Source organism: Cavia porcellus, unplaced genomic scaffold (assembly GCF_034190915.1).
Source record: "Cavia porcellus strain 051 isolate PalLab524CR breed Dunkin Hartley unplaced genomic scaffold, mCavPor4.1 scaffold_4, whole genome shotgun sequence".
NCBI lineage: Eukaryota > Metazoa > Chordata > Mammalia > Rodentia > Caviidae > Cavia > Cavia porcellus.
In genome coordinates, this window is record NW_026947487.1 from 84911822 (window position 1) to 84921601 (window position 9780).

Sequence of the window (9780 nt, forward strand, 5' to 3'; positions counted from 1 at the left end):
TAGCAGGCATTGTCAATTTTCATAGTTTGATAAGATGGCTAAACTATGAATAACTTTAATCTGTTTACTTTATAACTCACAGTTTTTAATATATATTTTCAGAGAGTTTCATTACGCAGTTTAGGCTGATCTTGAAATCACTTTGTATCTCGGCCTGGACTCAGACTTGCAATAGTCCTCCTGTATCAGCCTCCTGAGTGCTGGGATTGCAGGAGTGTGCCACTATGCCCAGCACTTCAAATTTTATAGTATTTTCACATCAACTTTATAGTTGTACTGAACTGTGTTTTATAATGTACTGTAATTGGAAACTTTCCTGAATGGAAGTGTTTAGTCGAGTTAAATTTTTACATAGATATAATATAGTATCTAAAATAACTTACTAAATCATCATTGCTTAACTGTTTTGAAATTGTATGTTAAATAGTTTCTAATACATCTTTAATTTTATGGACACGTAGTGATTGTGCTTATTTATGAAGCAGCGTGGTATTTAGATGTGTGTATACAAGTAGGAAGCTGAGAGCAGGGTATTTAGCTCTTTGATTGCCTTGTACATGTATCACTTCCTTTTGCTTTTCAAGTCTCACCTTAAAGGTCACCTTAGAATTGATACTTTCCAGTCTTGGAATTCTGTCCACATCTTGCATCAAACTCCATGGTTTGATATGACTTGTTTCCTGGCTTACTCTCTATTTCCTCCTCTGTAAAAACTGCATGAGAAAGGACTGGATGTAAACTTTCTGCTGGCTCACCAGGCATTTTGTCGCAGCCAGAATCCTTCAGTGAATACAGTACTGTCCCAAAGCATGGTCACAAAAGAGAGTTTGGAGGTCACCGCACTGATGGTAGATCCAAGTTATTGACAAGGAACCGACTGAACTTGTGATGTTCTGCACCAAGGAGGGATATATTGCCCTTGTCGGACACCAAAAATGTTTAACCTGAGTATCAGACAAATCCCAACTGGGTGGACATTCAGCAAAACAGCCAGCCCAGATGAGGTTGCTGTGGAAAAAGAACCCTCCTACATTGCAGGTTGGAATGTGAGCTGGTACAACCACTGTGGGAATCAGTGTGGCAGGGATGTGGCTCAGTGGCACAGTACCTGCCCGGCAAACGTGAGGTTGTGAGTTTGATCCATGGTACCAAAAAAACAAAAACTATGACAATTCCTCAAAACACTAATATTAGAAATTCCATTCCACCTAACTGTATCTCTTTTATCGTTCCAAAAAAGTTAAAAGACATCATAGTACAGTGATACATGTATATCTACACTGTTAGCAGCACAACTCACAATAGCTAAAGCTACATATATGTCCATCAACAGGTGAATGGATATAGAAATGTGTGGTGTATATATACACAATGGAGTATTACTCTGCTGTAAAGAAGAAAGAATTGGAATCATGTAGAACATAGATGCACCTTGAGATCATAAAGCTAAGAAAAAAATAAGGCCTAGAAGGTTAAATATTGCATTGTTTCTCTTACATAAGAAACTCAAAGTATAAATATTTTAAAGAACAAAATTTAAGATAGTTAATAAAAAAACAGGGAGATAGACTATTTGGAGATAGGAAAAGGATCTGGAGTAGCGAGATGGGAGAAGGGGGAGAAAAAAGGGAAGAAAAGTGAGTCAAGATGCAACATAAACATGCACCAATTCCCCATGGTGAATATATTTATTTTGTATAGTAAATCATATAAAAAAGGGAGACCTCAGTCAGTCAGGACACCTCAACAATACCAACATCACAAACCTTCAGTAAGCCCTTGATTAAAGAGGCTGAGAAACAGGATTAAGTACACTCGTCTCATTCTGGATTAGATTCTGGACTTTAAAAATGAAGTATCTGAAGAGGGGAGGAGAATACAGTTAACAGAAGAACTGAACTAGGGGAATTTGAATATAGGATGTGTATTACAAAATGGTATTGTATCAATGTCAGGCTTTGTGAGTGTGTTCGTTGTATTGTGGTTATTCTCCTGACTTTAGGAATTGTGTGCCAAATGTTAGAGATGAAGTATTACAATAGCTGCAATTTGTTATCCAATGGTTCCACAGAAAAACATGAGTTCCTGAGAACACAGGTGTTGGGAGCCGCGGCCAACACTGGTCGCCTTACTTGGCGGACGTAGGGCCTGTGGGTGGGAGCGGAGCCTGAGCTAGATTGCCCCTCCCATCGAGTGAGTCAAGTTGGCGCCTGCTTTTTGCCCCCTGATTGTGCTGGCGACTTAAACAACCCGCTCTGTAAGATAGTCTGCCTAACAACAGCTGATGTTAGCCAGTCAGCCCGCATCGCGCGCTTTAAACTGATTGGCTACTGTTGTCCTATAAAAGTAAATGCCTCTCCCGCCACGAGAGGAAGCACAGAGAGAGATAGAAAAAGTCCACCGGCGAGAAAGGGCTGGTGACAGAGAGGAGGCCTCGCGGGGCCCACGTGGAGACAAATAAAGGCAAGGTTGTACACCGTCAGAATCTGTCGCGTGTTCTTCCTGCAGGCCGGGAGTGACACCGACATTTGGTGGCCCGCACGGGGACTGATCAACCCCGAGACACGGCGGTGGTGTGCAACGCTCCAGCGTGGTGCTGCCGGACAGGTGAGTTGGGGATAAGCCTGGGCTCTGGGTGGCGCGCACCTACAGGGCTTTTAGACTCCCCTCAGGCTCACGCGTAGGTGACGGGTTCTTTAAGTCACACGCGGTGAGTAACAGCCCTTAGAGGTTGAGAATGGGTAATTTACCGAGCGCAGAGGCGCGGCCCTTGGTAAAGGCCCTTAAAAAGCTTTTAAAAGCTAGAGACCTCAGGGTAGGTCAAAAAACACTAAAACTATTCATAGCAGAGATAGATAGGGTGGCTCCCTGGTTTTTACCCACAGGGCATTTAAACCTGCCGTCATGGGAGAAGTTAGGCGGGGACCTCGCCTCGGCGGAATTGGGAGGGGATATTTCGCCGGCTATTCGCCCCCTGTGGGAAATGATACATGCGTGCCTTGACTCCTATGCCGAGTTGCGCCGCGAATTGTGTGCGTGCGCCGCTCGAAAAAAGCAGAGAGAGGAAAAAGGACCCCCAAGAGCCCTCTGGCGGGGAGGAGATAGAGAGCCATCCGCTCCGCCCTGGAGCTCTTCTCCAGAAGCGGCTCCCCGCGGAGAGGCCGCTACAGGGAACCCTCCCTTCTCTCAGCCGGCACAGGAAGTGACGCCCCGTTCCACTCTGTCGCGACCGCTGTCCTATGACGTTGCGCCGCGGGGCGGACAGTATTTTTATGGGCGGCTACTCTGCCGAGCAGGCTGAGAAAAACGCCAGTCGAGGAAACGGGGGCTGGGGATTTAGCTCAGCGGCATAAGCGCCTGCCTTGTAAGCAGGCAATCGCGAGTTCGATCCCTGGCACCGATAAAAAAAAAAAAAAAAAAAAAAACAAACGAAAAAGACCAAAAATAAAAAAAAAAAATAAAAATAAAAAAAATAAAAAACAAAAAGGGGGAGTAAGCCAAGGCCTGCCTCCAAAGGCGCGGTTATCTATGGCATGACAATGGTTGGGCCCAGATCCGGTAATTAGCTGGAACTGAGGCGCGGTTTGTGTTTTTCCGCAGGAACCGAGACGAGAACCACTGTGGGTCCCAGAGAGGTTGACGCGACAAGTCCCTCGACTAAAGATCAGGCCTGTTCCACCAGGGGCCAACCGCAGACCCAACAACAAGATGAGCCCTAAAAGAACTGCAAGACAATCCCTTTTTGGGGGCCTGGAATGGCTTGCTCCCCTATGTTTTACCATTGTTAGGTCCCCTGTGCTCCTTGCTTCTGCTATTACTTGTAGGACCATTCTTGCTCCGATGGGTTACATCATTTATTAATGGGCGCCTTGTGGCGGCCCGGCGTCAAGTACGCCTGGTTGCCCATGCGGCCCTGGCAGCAGCCCGTGATGGGCACAATGACCCCCAGGCTTACGCATGGCTCGCTCGACTGGCCTACGACCGGGTCTAGATGTGGCGGGTCTTCCGCACTCCTTCCCTATTGACACCACACAGCAGGGTAGGTGAGTCAATGACGGGTAAGAGCGTGCCTCCCCAGCACGACTTGACCTAAGCCAGGCCCTACCCCATACTGCACGAAAGCCGCTAGATTACTAAAATCTGCCCAGATCTAGATGTCTCTCCGAGGGGATCGCACGGAGGGGCATGAGTGCATGCCTATGTGCATCCAGGTTCCGTCCAGTTCACTCCTGGCCCTGAAAAAAGGACGAGGGTCTCAAGGCCTTGGTGGACCCGGGGACGGCCGACCAGGGTCCAAGCCAAGGGCCTACGGTGGGCCTCAACACAGGGCATAAGCCTCTGCACTCGATCCAGGGCGGGCTGCGATGCATACATTCATTCAAAGTAAATAAAATAGGGGGAGATGTTGGGAGCCGCGGCCGACACTGGTCGCCTTACTTGGCGGACGTAGGGCCTGTGGGTGGGAGCGGAGCCTGAGCTAGATTGCCCCTCCCATCGAGTGAGTCAAGTTGGCGCCTGCTTCCTGCCCCCTGATTGTGCTGGCGACTTAAACAACCCGCTCTGTAAGATAGTCTGCCTAACAACAGCTGATGTTAGCCAGTCAGCCCGCATCGCGCGCTTTAAACTGATTGGCTACTGTTGCCCTATAAAAGTAAATGCCTCTCCCGCCACGAGAGGAAGCACAGAGAGAGATAGAAAAAGTCCACCGGCGAGAAAGGGCTGGTGACAGAGAGGAGGCCTCGCGGGGCCCACGTGGAGACAAATAAAGGCAAGATTGCACACCGTCAGAATCTGTCGCGTGTTCTTCCTGCAGGCCGGGAGCGACACCGACACACAGGCATACAAAGAAGAAAGGACAATTTGGGAGGAAAGGATGACGGTAAGTGAATGTAATTAAAAGAATACAGGAGCTTGCTACTTTTTGGTAGACTTGAAAATTTTCAAAAGAAAAACTGGAAAATAATAAGTGAGCATTTATAGAATGGCTGGATGTTGAAATTTAATTTCCAATTTAGCTATGGATGGTGGTTCACACCCTTAATCCCAGCATGAGAGACTGAGGCAGGAGGATTGCTACGAGTTACAGGCCAGCCTGGCTACACAGTGATTCAAGACCAGCGTGAACGCCTTAGCAAGACCTTATCTCAAACAACAAAACAAACCTGCCCATCTTCCTAGTTCTCACACTGGAAGGCACAAACATTGTCAAGACCGTAATGACATTTTAGGATTATTTTCCTTCAAGTTCCTATGAATTAGTTCAGTCCAGAAATTCTTACTTTCAAACCTTAGATGTGCTTCTTGGGAGACCCCTGACTATGTGTACAAAATGTGTGTGTGTGTGTGTGTGTGTGTGTGTGTGTGTGTGATGCATTTCTTTCCTTAGCTACATCAGGTATTCAGAAGAATCAATGACCTCAGAAGGATTCCAAACCATTGATCCGGCTGCTATGTCCAGCCCGGGCTGGGGCCCCATTCTCTGTCTCCACCCTTGCCCACCTCTGACCCCACCCATGCTCCCTCCTCTCATCCTTCACCACCTAACACACCCATCTTACGGAACCTGCTCCTACACCTGCAGGATGCCTGGGGATTCACCCACACACTGCTCTGGTGCAACACACTCCAGATTTGGCTGACACTTCACTAACTCAGCCCTGAAACCTACAGGCAGCCCTCCCACGGCCAAATGGAAGATGTTTTGGTGGTTTGTTGGTAGGGAGGTTGGAAACCCACAGAACTGGCAAGAACCCACTGCTTCTTTTTCCCACTCTCTCCCAGTAGGGCGCACATGGTGTGAGATGATACCAGTGCAGCCTAAGCTGAAGGAATCTCACCTGGATATGTGAAGGGCAGGCAGGTGGCCCTGCAGGGATGGCTAACAGGGCAGAGGATTTAGTGAACCAGTATTGACTTATCCTAATTACTCTGTGTATGCCACTTAGGATGAGGACAATTCAGGGTTACATAAGGAGACTTGAAAGAAGACATCTTGAATTAATAGCCCAACAATTTCCTACCAACTCCTCCTGTGTTTCCAAATTCTAGTTAAACAGCAAAAACTCCCCCTACAACAAAGCCTAATTTTGAAGATTTCAAAAATCCACCTTCTTTCTGAACATGTCTATAGTTCCAAGACATTTGAGAGGCTTGTAGGCTTTTATTCCACATGGCTGCTTCTTAAGAACCTAACCCAAAAAATAATGACAATCATACAAAGTTAATAGTGACGACAGTTTGTGTTCCACATCACTGAATGCTACAGAACCCCGCCTCAAAGCTAAAAATCATTCACTTTACATTTTAGATGGGTGTGACTTTTGAATCATTTATTGATGAATTCGGTAAAAATAAAAATAAGGCATTGGCGCTGTTGTTGTAAGACTTCCTTCCTTGCAGATGAGGAGACCGAGACTCCAAGAGCAGGATAACTTGAGGCAGTCTGTCTTTGAACCCACAAAGTCTATTTCCTTAATTATCCCTTCCCTTTTTTTGCAGAACACAGTATTGAAATAAAAAAAAAAAAAAACAAATCCTCCAAAACACAAATTCTGAGGCCTCTGCACTGAGTCGCATACCCCGCCCTTTTTCTTTTTTCTCTTTCTTTCTCATCCCTGCTCTTCTCTTCTCTTCTTTCTTTCATTGTTTTTTGTTTGTTTGTTTGTTTTGTTTTGAGACAGTGTCTTTGTAAGTCACAAAGCTGCCTACTCTGGGCTCGAACTTGGCATCCTCATACCTCAACCTCCCAAGCAGCTGGGATCATGAGTGTTTGCCACTGTATATGGCATGATATAAGATTTTTTTTGGTACCAGGAATTGAACTCAGGACCTCACACTTGCCAGGCAGGCGCTATGCTGCTAAGCTATATCCTTGACCTGATATAAGGCTTTTTAAAAATTTCTTTATGTTGTATAAGTAATCATGGAAGACAATAATGAGCCAACTCATATTCCAAAGATACCCACTTCATATTCCCCAGAACTTATGAATATGTTAACCTACATGGACACAGTGACTCTGCAAGTGTAATTAGGCATTACAGATTATCCTAGGTCATGTAGTAAAGTTAGTGTAAACCAAGGTTCCTTATAAGTGGAAGGGAGGGAGGACCATCAACGAAGTACAGGCATTGATGGAAGCAGAGATCAGAATGAGGGACCCGAGCCAAGGGGCACAGGCAACCTCTTGAAGCTGGAAAAGCCAAGGAAACAAACTCTTCTTTGGAATTCCCAGAAAGAACACAGTCTGCTGATGCCCCAGTTAGTCTGCTGATGCCCCAGTTAGTCCAAAGAGACCATTTCTTACAAATCTCTGCTGTTTTAAGTTTTGAAGTTTGCGGTCATTTGATGCAGCAGAAATAGGAAACTCATAATGTAATTAGTGACAGACAGATTCTCTCCTTTGGCCAAAGTGTTAATCAGCTTCTGAGTCCTTTCTGACTTGCCTAATCTTGAAATTATCTCCCTATCTTTGCTAAACCTAGTTTGAGCACAAATCTTGCTATATGAGTTTAGCAGTAATTCTCTACCTTGGTATTTTTGGTCACTCTTATCATCTTATCCCCCTTACCTGTCTTCAAGCAATAATTCTACCACGTCTATTTAGCCAGAAACCTTTTAGTTTTGACATATCCCCTTAATAAATTTCCACCCACTGATCCCCCTACTCAGTTCCATGGTTATCAATTCCCACCTGTCCTTTTTGGAAATGGAGTTGAGCCCAGTCTCTTTCCCTGACTGCCAGAACCCTGTACAGTGGTCCCATACCTATTACCAGGAGCCTCTGTGAATAAAGTCTGCCTGACTGTACTTAAAAGGAGTCACGAATAATTTTTCCTTTCATATTAATAGACATTTTCCAAAGAGCTCAAAATTTAGCAAATTAAAAAGTAAAACTTGCTTGCTCTTCATTATCTTCCACATTCCATAGTTTGACATGTACCCTTCTAGATCTTTTCTTCACAGTAAGAACATCTAGTAAAACCTACGTTATTTTGCTTTGCTTTGCTTGGTTTCAAAGAAAATACTAAAATCTATACACATGACATGTAACAAATGGATAGGAAATGACCTAGAAAGAGATACATCAAAATGCTTTCCATTTCTTGGCTCAGTAAGATTTTACTTTGATAATCAGGAAAAAAAATACCTCAAGATGTACAAGCTGTTGATAATCTTAGCCTTCCTCCTGACAGGCTGTTGGTCAATGGGAGCTTTTCATCAGTTGGGAGCGTGTACAGGTAAGGAAGCAGGATCTGGAATTCTTTTTGCAATAAAAGGAGGCTAAAGATGATGCTGGATGAATTGTGTGTTGGGGACCTGAGAAAGGTGAGTAAAATGTGTTAATTAGGGCCAGCAGGCTGACCTCCTCTTGGGTATATTGCACACACACTCCTTTGAGTTATCACTGTTAGACTCTTTTTTGCCCTCATCATTCTCACTGTATGATCTGCGGTGACCTTGAGCAGGTTGGAGGAAAAGGGGCACTACTGACCTAGCCAAGCGAGCCATGGAAACCACTAGCTACTGCTAGGGACCCCCATCATTCAGTCCATCCTGCTAGGAAAGGGGACACATTTTTAGCATCTTCCCCAACACCCACCTATACCCAGAAGTTTATGGATTTGAATTCTTTTTCTTTTTTTTGGATTTGAATTCTTTTAATATCTCAGGAAAGGATGGATACAATCATTCAAACTAAAATTCTTACATAGGTTAAATATACCTAACTCAAAAATTTGAAATCTTTGGTTTTTCCAAAAATCCCTGAGCACCAAGATGATGCCAAGAAGAGAATCCCAGACCTGATTTTGTGTTTCGGCTCACTAAAATTACCATATACTGACCAGGCTTGGTGATGTGTGCCTGTAATCCCAGCACTCCGGAGGCTGAGGCAGAGGATCATTGCAAGTTTGAGGCCAGCCTGGGCTACAAGGTGAGTTCAAAATCAGCCTGAACTACATAGTGAAACCCTGTCTCAAAAAGACAAAAAGAATGAGAATATTATATAACATTGCCTTTAGACCATGTTCTTAAAGATACATGTAAAACATAAAAGAATTTTGTGTTTAGACTTGAGTCTCATCTACTAGATAGCTCATTACGTATATGTAAATATTTCAGAATATGACAAAATCCAATGTTTTTGGTCTCAAACATTTGGATAAAGGGATATTTAACCTGAAAAAGCTATCTCAGGGGAATTTGCATTTTAAACAGGATCAGAGCTAAGCTGCATCCTTGACCCTGTAGTTTCAGATGATGGAAAGATAAGGGAGTGTTTTGGAGATAGTATTTTCCTAGGAGTGCACACACTCCTATTGGTTGGAGTAAACATTTGGAATGGAGGGTGCTGAACTCTACATGACACCCACAAGCCCAGCCAAGTCACCATACTTTGTCTGGCCAACCTGCTCTTCTTCAAGATCTCTTGTGTCAGTCTACTTGCCCAGAATCACTCTCAGCTCCACATCCCATCCATCTCCACATCTATCTGGCTTTCTCTCCAGATGGCCGTTCAGCTCCATCTTCCTGCCAGTGCTCACCGCCTTTGTCCTGGTTTAAACTTACATCACTGTTGACCGTGGGCTTCTTGCAGCATTCTTTTCTGAAGTGATTTCTGGGCTTTCAGACTCACCATATGCATTAACCTGGGTTGGTTGCTAGCATTTAGCAGGTTTAAATACTTAGATCAAAAATTTAAAAATTGCATCATTATTTACTGTCCTCTAAATAAAATTTAAGATTTTGTCCCATTCTGGATGTAATAAAAGAAAAAAA